Raw genomic sequence first — 14,322 nt, 5'->3', positions numbered from 1 at the left:
CCCCTCATGGGGATATTGTCAGTCCTTCTAGCATTATCTCAGTCTTGTCTAGAAATAAATGACTGAACATACCTTATTGCAGATCACCCTGCAAACTGTTCCCCCCAACTGAAGTTTTCTGGTACTCCTCAGTCCTGTGTGCGAACAGCAGTGGATTTTAGTTACAACATGCTAAAATCATTTTCCTCTCAGCAGAAATCTTCATCACTTTTCTGCTAGAGAGTAAATAGTACAAACCGGTAGCATTTAAAATAACAAACTTTTGTTTGAAGATAATAAATCTACAATTCTTACACCACATTCACTTTACACTCCCGAGAGAGACCCTAGTGCTTAGAGCCAGCAAAGAGAATGACTGGGGGGTGGAGCTAGAGGGGGAGCTATATGGACAGCTTTGCTGTGTGCTCTCTTTGCTACTTCCTTTAGGGAATGAGAATATCCCAGAAGTAAAGGATGAATCCGTGGACTGGATACACCTTGCAAGAGAAATTGGAAATTTTTATTTTTTAAAAATAAATTAAAAAAAATAGCCTAATTTGCAGCATACTGGGTACTGGCTGCCAATACCTAGGATGGCGGCAAATAGGCAGAGGGGGGGGGGGGTTAGACAGCTGTTTGAGGGATCATGGAGGTTGGGGGGTAAGGGAGGGTCCTACACTGCAGAAAATATTTTTAAAAAAATGTATTAAAAAAAAAAGCCTTTAATTTTAGTACTGGCATACTTTTTGCCAGTACTTAAAAGGGACATTAAACACTAAATACACGCTAGATAGAATGATGCACTCAAAGAAAAGATTAGTCCATGAGTAACATGTAGATGTATTTTTTAAAGTTTCATTAGTTGTTTAAAAAGTGACAAAATAAGTGTAAAGTTTTAGTGTCTATAAAACACTGGGAGCTGCCATGTTGTAACTTGTGTTACCTTCTCTGCTGTGTCCAATTAGGGACAGTTATAAATAGGTCACTAGAGTGTGCAGCCAATGGCTGTGTGGAATAGAACAGTGTTCTGCACTTCCATTTCTAACAGGATCTGAAAAGCTCACAATTTCAAAATGGAATTACAGGCAAAGAGGACAAAATAAATAATGAAAGTATATTGCAGAGTTGTTTTATATATAAAATGTATCATTTTATATTACCATCTCAAAGTGTTTAATGTCCCTTTAAGATGGGGGTAACCATTGTGGGGTGGGGCAGTGAAGAGAGCTGTTTGAGAGGGATTAGGGAGGGATCAGGGGGTGGGATGTGTCAGGTGGGAGGGTAGTCTATACCTTAAAGCTAAAATTAACCCTACAAGCTACCTAATTAACCTCTTCACTGCTGGGCATAATACAAGTGTGGTGCGCAGCTGCATTTAGCGGCCTTCTAATTACCAAAAAGCAATACCAAAGCCATATATGTCTGCTATTTCTGAACAAAGGGGATCCCAGAGAGGCATTTACAACCATTTGTGTCATAATTGTACAAGATGTTTGTAAATCATTTCAGTGCGAAACCTAAAGTTTGTGAAAAAGTTAACAATTTTGTTTATTTGATCGCATATGGCAGTGAAATGGTGGCATGAAATATACCAAAATGGGCCTAGATCAATACTTTGGGTTGTCTACTAAAAAAATATATAGTTTTGATAGGTCAATATAAAAAAGGCTCTATTTCTGTTTAAATGTAGTGATGGCAAAAAGGCTAAAAATGCTCTGGTCTTTTGGGGAAGTTTTTGTCTGAAATGCCCGGTCCTTAAGGGGTTAAACAACTTGAAAATAAAGCACTTCATTTTTACTTACTCCATCTTTGGAGGCAAAACGTATCCAATTGTGTCAGAGGAATGCTGAGAGATGGGGTGCAGCAATGCTCTACAATGATGTTTTGCCTCCTCTTAGGGGCCAGCAAATATACCACATGGTGAAACACTGACTTTCACCATAATAGGAAAGAAATAAGCATAGAATATCTGCATTAGATACTATATTTGTGCATTTATATGTGTTAAACAGATGTTAAGTGTAGGAAGCCAGATGAATAATTACATTTATCGTATTCTCTCTCTCTCTGAGAACGAACTGTGCATTATACTTGCTGAATTTTTGTGTTTATTTATAAAAAAGTAATATTGATTCACACAACACGGATATTGTCATGTGTTGCTTTTACTCATTTTTAAGTTCTCAATAAAATAGTAATTAAAGAGAAAGAAATTATCTTTTGTAGTTACTCAGAAAAATAAACTATAAAAAAAACAGAATTTATGCTTACCTGATAAATTACTTTCTCCAACGGTGTGTCCGGTCCACGGCGTCATCCATAACTTGTGGGAATATTCTCTTCCCCAACAGGAAATGGCAAAGAGCACAGCAAAAGCTGTCCATATAGTCCCTCCCAGGCTCCGCCCCCCCAGTCATTCGACCGACGGTTAGGAGAAAAAAAGGAGAAACTATAGGGTGCCGTGGTGACTGTAGTGTATAGAGAAAGAAATTTTTCAAACCTGATTAAAAAACCAGGGCGGGCCGTGGACCGGACACACCGTTGGAGAAAGTAATTTATCAGGTAAGCATAAATTCTGTTTTCTCCAACATTGGTGTGTCCGGTCCACGGCGTCATCCATAACTTGTGGGAACCAATACCAAAGCTTTAGGACACGGATGAAGGGAGGGAGCAAATCAGGTTACCTAAACAGAAGGCACCACGGCTTGCAAAACCTTTCTCCCAAAAATAGCCTCCGAAGAAGCAAAAGTATCAAATTTGTAGAATTTGGCAAAAGTGTGCAGAGAAGACCAAGTCGCTGCCTTACATATCTGATCAACAGAAGCCTCGTTCTTAAAGGCCCATGTGGAAGCCACAGCCCTAGTAGAGTGGGCTGTGATTCGTTCAGGAGGCTGCCGTCCGGCAGTCTCATAAGCAAATCGGATGATGCTTTTCAGCCAGAAAGAAAGAGAGGTAGCAGTAGCTTTTTGTCCTCTCCTCTTACCAGAATAAACGACAAACAAAGAAGAAGTTTGTCTGAAATCCTTTGTTGCTTCTAAATAGAACTTTAAAGCACGGACTACATCTAAATTGTGTAACAAACGTTCCTTCTTTGAAACTGGATTCAGACACAAAGAAGGAACAACTATTTCCTGGTTAATATTCTTGTTGGAAACAACTTTTGGAAGAAAACCAGGCTTGGTACGCAAAACAACCTTATCTGAATGGAACACCAGATAGGGTGGATCACACTGCAAAGCATATAATTAGGAAACTCTTCTAGCAGAAGAAATAGCAACCAAAAACAAAACTTTCCAAGATAGTAACTTGATATCTATGGAATGTAAGGGTTCAAACGGAACCCCTTGAAGAACTGAAAGAACTAAATTTAGACTCCAGGGAGGAGTCAAGGGTCTGTAAACAGGCTTGATCCTGACCAAAGCCTGTACAAAAGCTTGTACATCTGGCACAGCTGCCAGTCGTTTGTGTAACAAGACAGATAGAGCAGAAATCTGTCCTTTTAGAGAACTCGCTGACAATCCCTTATCCAAACCTTCTTGGAGAAAGGAGAGGATCCTGGGAATTTTAATCTTACTCCAGGAGAATCCCTTGGATTCACACCAACAGATATATCTTTTCCATATTTTATGGTAAATCTTTCTAGACACAGGTTTTCTGGCTTGGACCAGAGTATCTATCACTGAATCTGAAAACCTGCGCTTGGATAAAATCAAGCGTTCAATTTCCAAGCAGTCAGCTGGAGAGAAACTAGATTTGGATGTTCGAATGGACCTTGTACTAGAAGATCCTGTCTCAAAGGTAGCTTCCATGGTGGAGCCGATGACATATTCACCAGGTCTGCATACCAAGTCCTGCGTGGCCACGCAGGGGCTATCAGAATCACCGAGGCCTTCTCCTGTTTGATCCTGGCTACAAGCCTGGGAAGGAGAGGGAACGGTGGAAACGCATAAGCTAGGTTGAACAACCAAGGCGCCACTAATGCATCCACTAGAGTCGCCTTGGGATCCCTGGATCTGGACCCGTAGCAAGAAACCTTGAAGTTCTGACGAGACGCCATCAGATCCATGTCTGGAATGCCCCATAATTGAGTCAACTGGGCAAACACCTCCGGGTGAAGTTCCCACTCCCCCAGATGGAAAGTCTGACGACTCAGATAATCCGCCTCCCAGTTGTCTACTCCTGGGATGTGGATTGCAGATAGGTGGCAGGAGTGATCCTCCGCCCATTTGATGATTTTGGACACCTCTCTCATCGCCAAGGAACTCCTTGTTCCCCCCTGATGGTTGATGTAAGCAACAGTCATCATGTTGTCTGACTGGAATCTTATGAATCCGGCCTTCGCTAGTTGAGGCCAAGCCCGGAGAGCATTGAATATCGCTCTCAGTTCCAGAATGTTTATCGGGAGAAGAGACTCTTCCCGAGACCATAGACCCTGAGCTTTCAAGAAATCCCAGACCGCGCCCCAGCCTAATAGACTAGCGTCGGTCGTCACAATGACCCACTCTGGTCTGCGGAAACTCATTCCCTGGGACAGGTGATCCTGGGTCAACCAACAACGGAGTGAGTCTCTGGTCATCTGGTCTACTTGAATCATTGGAGACAAGTCTGTATAGTCTCCATTCCACTGCTTGAGCATGCACAGTTGTAATGGCCTTAGATGAATTCGAGCAAAAGGAACTATGTCCATTGCTGCAACCATCAACCCTACTACTTCCATGCACTGAGCTATGGAAGGCTGCAGAATAGAGTGAAGAACTTGACAAGCGTTTAGAAGCTTTGACTTTCTGACTTCTGTCAGGAAGATCTTCATTTCTAAAGAATCTATTATTGTTCCCAAGAAGGGAACTCTTGTCGACGGAGACAGGGAACTCTTTTCTACGTTCACCTTCCACCCGTGAGATCTGAGAAAGGCTAGAACAATGTCTGTATGAGCCTTTGCTTTGGAAAGAGACGACGCTTGGATTAGAATGTCGTCCAGACTGCCACTGCAATACCCCTTGGTCTTAAAACCGCTAGAAGGGACCCTAGTACCTTTGTGAAAATCCTTGGAGCAGTGGCTAGCCCGAATGGGAGAGCCACGAACTGGAAATGCTTGTCCAGAAAGGCAAACCTTAGGAACTGATGATGATCTTTGTGGATAGGGATATGTAGATACGCATCCTTTAAATCCACGGTAGTCATAAATTGACCCTCCTGGATTGTAGGTAAAATTGTTTGAATGGTTTCCATTTTGAACGATGGAACTCTGAGAAATTTGTTTAGAATTTTTAAATCCAGAATTGGTCTGAAAGTTCCCTCTTTTTTGGGAACTACAAACAGATTTGAGTAGAACCCCTGACCTTGTTCCACAGTTGGAACTGGGTGTATCACTCCCATCTTTAACAGGTCTTCTACACAATGTAAGAATGCCTGTCTCTTTATTTGGTTTGAAGATAAGTGAGACATGTGGAACCTTCCCCTTGGGGGTAGGTCCTTGAATTCCAGAAGATAACCCTGAGAGACTATTTCTAGTGTCCAGGGATCCTGAACATCTCTTGCCCAGGCCTGAGCGAAGAGAGAGAGTCTGCCCCCTACTAGATCCGGTCCCGGATTGGGGGCTACCCCTTCATGCTGTTTTGGTAGCAGCAGCAGGCTTCTTGGCCTGTTTACCTTTGTTCCAGCCTTGCATTGGTTTCCAAGCTGGTTTAGTCTGGGAAGCGTTACCCTCTTTTCTAGCGGCTGCCGAGTTGGAAGCCGGTCCGTTCCTGAAATTGCGAAAGGAACGAAAATTGGACTTATTCTTAGCCTTGAAAGGTTTATCTTGTGGGAGGGCATGGCCCTTTCCCCCAGTGATGTCTGAAATAATCTCTTTCAATTCTGGCCCGAAAAGGGTCTTACCTTTGAAAGGAATATTAAGCAATTTTGTCTTGGAGGATTCATCCGCCGACCAAGACTTTAGCCAGAGCGCTCTGCGCGCCACAATTGCAAACCCTGAATTTTTCGCCGCTAACCTCGCTAACTGCAAAGCGGCGTCTAAAATAAAGGAATTAGCTAACTTAAGTGCGTGAATTCTGTCCATGACTTCCTCATACGGAGTCTCCCTACTGAGCGACTTTTCCAGTTCCTCGAACCAGAACCACGCCGCTGTAGTGACAGGAATAATGCACGAAATAGGTTGAAGGAGGTAACCTTGCTGTACAAAAATCTTTTTAAGTAAACCCTCCAATTTTTTATCCATAGGATCTTTGAAAGCACAATTGTCCTCCTCAATAGGAATGGTCGTGCATTTGGCTAGTGTAGAAACCGCCCCTTCGACCTTAGGGACTGTTTGCCAATTTCTTAAATATAGGAGGAGGGACAAAAGGTATGCCTGGCTTCTCTCACTCCTTATTCACTATGTCCGCCACCCGTTTAGGTATCGGAAAAGCATCAGGGTGCACCGGGACCTCAAGGAACTTGTCCATCTTGCACAATTTTTCTGGGATGACCAGATTGTCACAATCATCCAGAGTAGATAGCACCTCCTTAAGTAATGCGCGGAGATGCTCTAATTTAAATTTAAATGTCACAACATCAGGTTCTGCCTGCTGAGAAATTCTTCCTGTATCAGAAATTTCCCCATCTGACAAACCCTCCCTCACTGCCACTTCAGATTGGTGTGAGGGTATGACAGAAAAATTATCATCAGCGCCCTCCTGCTCTACAGTGTTTAAAACAGAGCAATCGCGCTTTCTCTGAAATGCTGGCATTTTGGATAAAATATTTGCTATGGAGTTATCCATTACTGCCGTCAATTGTTGCATAGTAACAAGCATTGGCGCGCTAGAAGTACTAGGGGTCGCCTGCGCGGGCATAACTGGTATAGACACAGAAGGAGATGATGTAGAACTATTCATCTGAGGAATCATCCTGGGCAACTTTACTATTTGTGACAGTACTGTCCTTACTTTGTTTGGACGCTGTGGCACAATTATCACACATATTTGAAGGGGGAACCACATTGGCTTCCATACATACAGAACATGATCTATCTGAAGGCACAGACATGTTAAACAGGCTTAAACTGGTTCATAAAGCACAAAAACCGTTTTAAAACAAAACCGTTACTGTCTCTTTAAATGTTAAACAGGGCACACTTTATTACTGAATATGTGAAAAACTATGAAGGAATTATCCAATCTTTACCACAGTGTCTTAATGCATTCAAAGTATTGCACCCCAATTTTCAAGCTGTTAACCCTTAAAATGAGGAAACCGGAGCCGTTTACAATTTTAACCCCCTTACAGTCCCAGCCACAGCCTTTGCTGCGACTTCACCAATCCCAGGGGGGTATACGATACCAAATGAAGCCTTCTAGGAACGTTTTCAGTGGATTCCAGACCCTCACACATGCAGCTGCATGTACTGTTCTCAAAAGTAACTGTGCAGTAATGGCGCGAAAATGAGGCTCTGCCTACTACAGAGAAAGGCCCTTCCTGACTGGGAAGGTGTCTTAACAAGTGCCTGGCGCTAAAAACGTTCCCCAATGATATAAAAGTGTGAAATTCAACTTCAAACTGCATATAATCCTTAAATAAAGCAATCGATTTAGCCCCTAAAAGTGTCTACCAGTTTATAGCCCATAATAAGCCCTTTATTCTGTTTGAGACTAAGAAAATGGCTTACCGATCCCCATGAGGGAAAAATGACAGCCTTCCAGCATTACACAGTCTTGTTAGAAAAATGGCTAGTCATACCTTAAGCAGAAAAGTCTGCAAACTGTTCCCCCCAACTGAAGTTCTCTCAGCTCAACAGTCCTGTGTGGGAACAGCAATCGATTTTAGTTACTGCTGCTAAAATCATACTCCTCTTTTAAACAGAAATCTTCATCTCTTTCTGTTTCAGAGTAAATAGTACATACCAGCACTATTTTAAAATAACAAACTCTTGATAGAAGAATAAAAAACTACAACTAAACACCACATACTCTTCACCATCTCCGTGGAGATGCTACTTGTTCAGAGCGGCAAAGAGAATGACTGGGGGGGCGGAGCCTGGGAGGGACTATATGGACAGCTTTTGCTGTGCTCTTTGCCATTTCCTGTTGGGGAAGAGAATATTCCCACAAGTTATGGATGACGCCGTGGACCGGACACACCAATGTTGGAGAAAAATAATCTGATTTGTCATCTATTGATTAGCATAGAATGCAATCATTTATGTATTGCCAAGAGTGAGTGTTAGAATAAAAAACACTTTTTCAAAAATAGTAAGATTAAAAAAATAAGAAACTACAAACTTGTTTTATTGATCAATATTTTATTTAAGGAGATACATACTGTTACATAAAATAAAAAAGGACCATATGCAGGTTTAAACATACAAATCTGCACAATAAACATATTGTGTTAGTTTAAATAATGCTACACTTTTTGGCAAAGTGCTGTATTTTAATTATTTAACCATTTTCCTTACATATTCATACAACTGATCCATGCATTACTCATCTTCTCACAAACACAATTTATCAGAAATGCTTCACAAGAGGATGTTGGCTCAAAAATAAGCTGCCATCTATGCATAGTTTTTGGTATTTTAAAGGAACGCAGATACATAACATTGCAAGACCATGTAACAAATAAAATCATACATTCTTAAATACGTTTTGGTACTTCGTAAATTAGTTAATTGGTCAATATACTATAAATGTAGTGGTAATATTTACACTTGAACTTACAAGAATAAATTCATTTTCAGATTGAGAACATAAATGTAGCCAAAGGAAAACAACAAACTAAACATTAGAAAAAAGAGCAAATTTCAGACGTATAATGCTCTTAAATACAATTACAAGTTTTATCCTTGTATAAAAATAGTCTTACAATGTCAAGGCTGAGAGTTCCAATAAAATTGTACTGGAAATGTCCCTTTAAAAGTTTCAAGTTCTTCACAGGCAAAGACAACAAGTTGATATAAAAACCTGAATATATATATTCCATTCAACAATGCACACAATCCGTAACAATGGACCAAGGAGCATGCAACATATCCACTCAGATAGAAATGTATTTACCTTCTTGATAAACTTGTACCCACACTTCTTTTACACACAAAATAAAAAGTTATGGAGGTGTCAACCCCCAGGTGATGGACGGTATAGATAATTTGCTACCTTTGTGATAGCCACTGCTATTTGGACCACAATTGGTTCCCAGGCAGCAGGTATTTTTTTAAGACTTTGTTTATAACTATTGACAGATAATTTTATGTATAATTAGTTTACAAAGTATTACATTCTCTTGAGAGCTGAGCTTTCAAAGCATATACAGAATGGTATGTACTGCCGTATCTAACAAACTACATTTTTGGCAAGAGTTTGCCACAGGCTTTGACATTTTTGCAAGACTGAGAAATTCTATTTTTTTTTATATTTCACTTGAAATATAATGTGTGGATGTGCACACATAAATTATGCAGCATAAAAAGTACTCTATATGGATTACGCAAAACGAATAAAAGGCATATTATTCTACATATATCACCATTAATAGTTCCTTGCAAAGTATTTAGTAGCACGTGGCTGATACTATGATACAAGGATGTGGCATAGCAAATTACCAAATACATTGTAACAGTAAGATTTAACCAAAAGTTCCTATTCTTTTCATAGATAACAACACACACATGCTAAACCGGTGTAACAAACAAAATTATATCCGAGGAACATATTAACAGGAATTTACATAACTCACCCTAAATTAAAAAAGAAAAATGTAAATGCTACAAAAAAATGTACAAAATTAAAAAAAAAAATCCTATGCTAACACAGTTTAGCTGTTTTTGTTAAGAAGCCCATTTATTCCATACCTTTACACATCCCCTGCAGTAAAACCCTATACTACACTGAATGCTTCACATAAAAAATATATACATACATATATGTGAAAGCTAAAAAGAACTGCTTGTACAACACACTAATTTAATAAAAACATTAAAAATGGTGAATATTTTAGATTTGAAATTTCTTCCATAGTACGTTCTGCTATTTGTACTCTTAGAGGCCCATTTATCAAGCTCCGGATGGTGCTTGAGGGTCTGTGTTTTTGGCAAGCCTGCAGACTCGCCAGAAACAGCAGTTATGAAGCGGCGGTCTAAAGACCGCTGCTCCATAACCTGCCCGCTGCTGAGATCGCCACAATTCAACCCGATCGAGTACGATCGGGCTGATTGACACCCCCCCCTGCAAATCTGCAGGGGGCGGCGGTGCAAGAGCTGCTGGTGCAATGCTGAATACGGAGGAAGCGCATTGCTCTCTGCATACAGCGATGTCTGTCGGACCTGATCCGCACTGTTGGATCAGGTCCGACAGACATTTTATAAATAGGCCTCTTAGTCTACACATTCATTTTGCTTTGTTTATGTGTCTCCTAATTTAATTGTCTAAGCACAAGTTTTACCCTCATATTTCACTACAAACATCTAACAAGACCTGTATGTATGTAATGTTTCAGATTAGACACAAAGCATGCAGACAATACAAACCAAAGGAGTACCACACACATTACAAAGGTAAACAAATATAGATTTTTTCTAATTGGTTGAATTTTTTTCCCTTTAATTCATTTTATTTAAAGTGTTACATTTTTAGATAAAGCAGAAATATGAGAACAGATGTGGTACACGTATAAGTAATCAAAATATCCAAATTATGACTAATTCGCAACATAGGCTCATGACTGCATAAGCCATTAATGCCTTTATAAGCAGTATGATGATACAGAAGCAAGTACATGCAGAAATTGCACCAACCATGTTCCATGTTCGGTTTTACATTTAGAAATAACTCAAAAATGTTTTTTTTTGTTTGTGTGTTATATGGTAAGTTTTTTTATTCTCCTCATACAGAGCCCAGCATAGTGAGGTAAAACAGCTCTCCTTCTAAAATCCCCCTTTCTAAAATTGTTTGAAGGACCCTCACAATACTGATGAGACCTTATAATCTCCCCAAACGAGAGAGCTTTAAAGAATTGAGCCCAATGGTTGCCAGAGTGGGCTGCTATGCTTTGAATAGTAAAAGTGATGCACTTCTCTGACAGCCAAGGGTATAAAACTACTAGTAGAAAAAAATACAGTATATTTACATTTATTTTTGGTGAATTATGTGCGGTTCCCATTTCAATAATGAACCTAAATTGAGTCAGGGAAATTCTACTACATATAACAGATCTTAGTAAATGATCTGATGACACAAAAACACGTTTTAACATATTGTGTAGTGCCACTGTTTGGCTAAAAAACAGCTGCTGGCCTTTCACGTCAAGCAGTAAAACTAGCTATTTATATTCTATTCATCTGCAAATTCAGATGGTATTGACAGACAGTTGGCAGGTGCAACACACAACTAAGTCCAGAAAAAGGTGAAGCCAACACTATCCCAAAAGCTGCCCTGAGAAATAGGCAGGCCTTGCCCTGAGAGAGTCACATCCAATAAGGCAAGTGGATAATCTTGCAAATCATAATTTATGTTGTAACGCCTTAACCAAGATAGCCAAGGACTAAAACATAGAAATAAAAGTGGTTAGTTTTAGATAAAACTAACTTGATAAATGCACATTATGATAAAATATATCAAATAGGATATTGCCATTAGATGATATATACCGTGTATGCAGATTTCACTGGTGCATGCAGGGAAGGACAATTGTATCTAACAGCAACTAAACATGGCTTACCCTTATGATGAATAGCCGGTTAAATGCTTCAGTTTCAGTACAGATGGCTTATTGTCCACAGTCCCTTCCTGCTACCATCTGCTTGAAAATATTCAGACAGATTAATATACTAATGAACTCATTCACAGATAAATGCATTAGATTATATAGGTAAAATACTATATTGTTATATTTATTAGCAAAAGGGATAATATATTGTTTGCTAACATTTTTGTGAACATTAAAGGGACCTAAGAGGTTGAAGTCTGATCCATACATTACTTTATGACCAGGATGTTTGTGAACCTCATCTCTGTGTCTGATTTACATTTTGAGATAGTCTCACCATGACAAATACAAAGCATCATACCTGTCAGTAACCAGGGAAACTGGCTTAAAGAGTTTGTTATTAATATAACTTCTGCCAGATAGTAATTTATAACATAAAGATCCAAAAATAATACCATCTTCACAAGATGTCTAAGGTTTAATTACCTTCAGAAGTAATTATATTTAGGTATCATTATTTGAAGAGTGATAGGTTTTATTTTCATGTTCTGTCATACAATAAACATGCTTAAAGACACTGCATTATTTCAGGTTTTACTGGCTTGCAATATAAACCCTGGCCTAGGAAATTTAAACTGATACTGGGAAATACAATACCTCTAATAAATTGGTATTTTAAACCTGAAACAAACATACTAAATAGTTTAATTTATATTCATAATTCAATTTAACAATAAAGGTGTTTAAGGATTTAAAACACTTTCATTCATCACCTTCATGAACATTTACTTTTCCATCTAATCATGCCATATACTGTGTGTATATATATATATATATATATATATATATATATATATATATATATATATATATATATATATATATATACACACACACACATACACATATACACACACACCTCTGCTTAGAAATACATAAAAGTGCAAAATGAAAATACTTTATAAGAAGATTTTATTATTGCTCAGTTGCTTGCATATCATTTTAAAGTCAGCAATGCATTACTGTGAGCGACTTGAACACATCTGGTGAGCCAATAAGATGCATATGTGTGTAGCCATCAATCACCAGCTAGCTCCCAGTAGTGTATTGGTGCTAATGAGCCTACCTAGGAATTGATCTGCTAGGGCCTTTTCGGCGGGTGCACCACCCGGCTGATTTTACTAACCATCTGGCTAAAATTTTACTCAATAATAAGCTAAAAATAGCTAATCTTTTATTGCACAATTTATCATTAACTACATTTATGCTAAATTATGCAATTACTTTGTGCTTTGGATAATGATATAATTTTAGAAAATATTACACTGCCCCCAACCAGTTACTTCATAATGCCTCCCAGCTGGCAAAGTTCTCTGTGGAGAACAAAGGATGCTAAGAGAACAATGTAACATTTAATAACAGAAGAAAACTAAAACTTAAAATTGCGTGCTCTATCTGAAAATAAAACCCCTGTTTTTTTTTCATGATTCACATAGAACATACAATTTTAAACAACTATCCAGTTTACTCCTATTATGAAATTTGCTTCATTCTCTTTCTATCCTTTGTTAAAGGAGAAGCACCACAGTGGCAGCTCTCTTAACAAATTGAGTGAGTCAAAGACAAGAGGCATATGGGCCAGTTAGATCATAGAAATAAATTGGAAAGTTGTTTAAAGTTGAATGCTTTATCTGATTTTTTACTTTTCTGTCCCTTTAAAGGCTTCTTATAAATATCATTATACAGTATTGTTAAAAAAAATAAAAATAATAATAATAATACTACCCTGGGACTTTAAATCTGGCTTTTATTCTAGGGGACTGAAGTATAATTGTGTGGACGGACATGATCCGCTGTAGCGGATCATGTCAGCCACACATAGATAAATGCCGATAGCATACGCTGTCTGCATTTATCATTGCGCAAGCATTTCTAGTGAAATGCTTGTGCAATGACGCCCCCTGCAGATTTACGGCTAATCGGGCTGATCGCTGATGGCCGCCTCAGAAGTGACGGATGAGTTAATGAGCAGCTTCTTTACTCCTGTTTCCAGAAATCTGGAAACTACGTGGGTAGATTGCAGCATCCGCTGAATGAAACATCTACCCATAGATATCTAGGCAAAAGCAAACACCACAATGCTCCCCCCCCCCAAAAAAAAACACTAACATAAAAACAAGGGTACTAGAAATTACAGGTCTGGTGAAACAACTGTTATTTTTTACTTTATAATGCTCCGCTGCAAAAAGCGATATTGATAGCTATAACCATTTTATACATTAGAACGTAAATAACCTGTGTAAAGTTAAAAAGGTACCCACAACATAAATACAAACCAGTTTACAAACCCAAAGCCCTTGAACCTATAGTACAGAAAAGGTAGGCAAGGCACTGCAGTGTCAAGACTATATGTTAAACAGCACCAAGAACCGGAACTCATAAAAGTGGTATAAAAGATGTAACATTAAAAAGGTGGTTTCTGTAGAAATAAAGACTTTGTTACCTTCTTGCACTAGATATGAAAAAGCTGTTTCATTTACTAAGTTAGAAACCATCTTTAAACATTAAAAACGAGGAGGAGAGAATAACAGACATTGTAACTGGCTGTTTAATTATTAACATCTGTATCGTGGGTTTTGACAATTTACACACAAGCACAACTGA

This window comes from Bombina bombina, chromosome 5, assembly GCF_027579735.1.
Source record: "Bombina bombina isolate aBomBom1 chromosome 5, aBomBom1.pri, whole genome shotgun sequence".
NCBI lineage: Eukaryota > Metazoa > Chordata > Amphibia > Anura > Bombinatoridae > Bombina > Bombina bombina.
The sequence above is the reverse complement of the archived record's forward strand: the minus strand, read 5'-3'. Positions refer to the sequence as shown.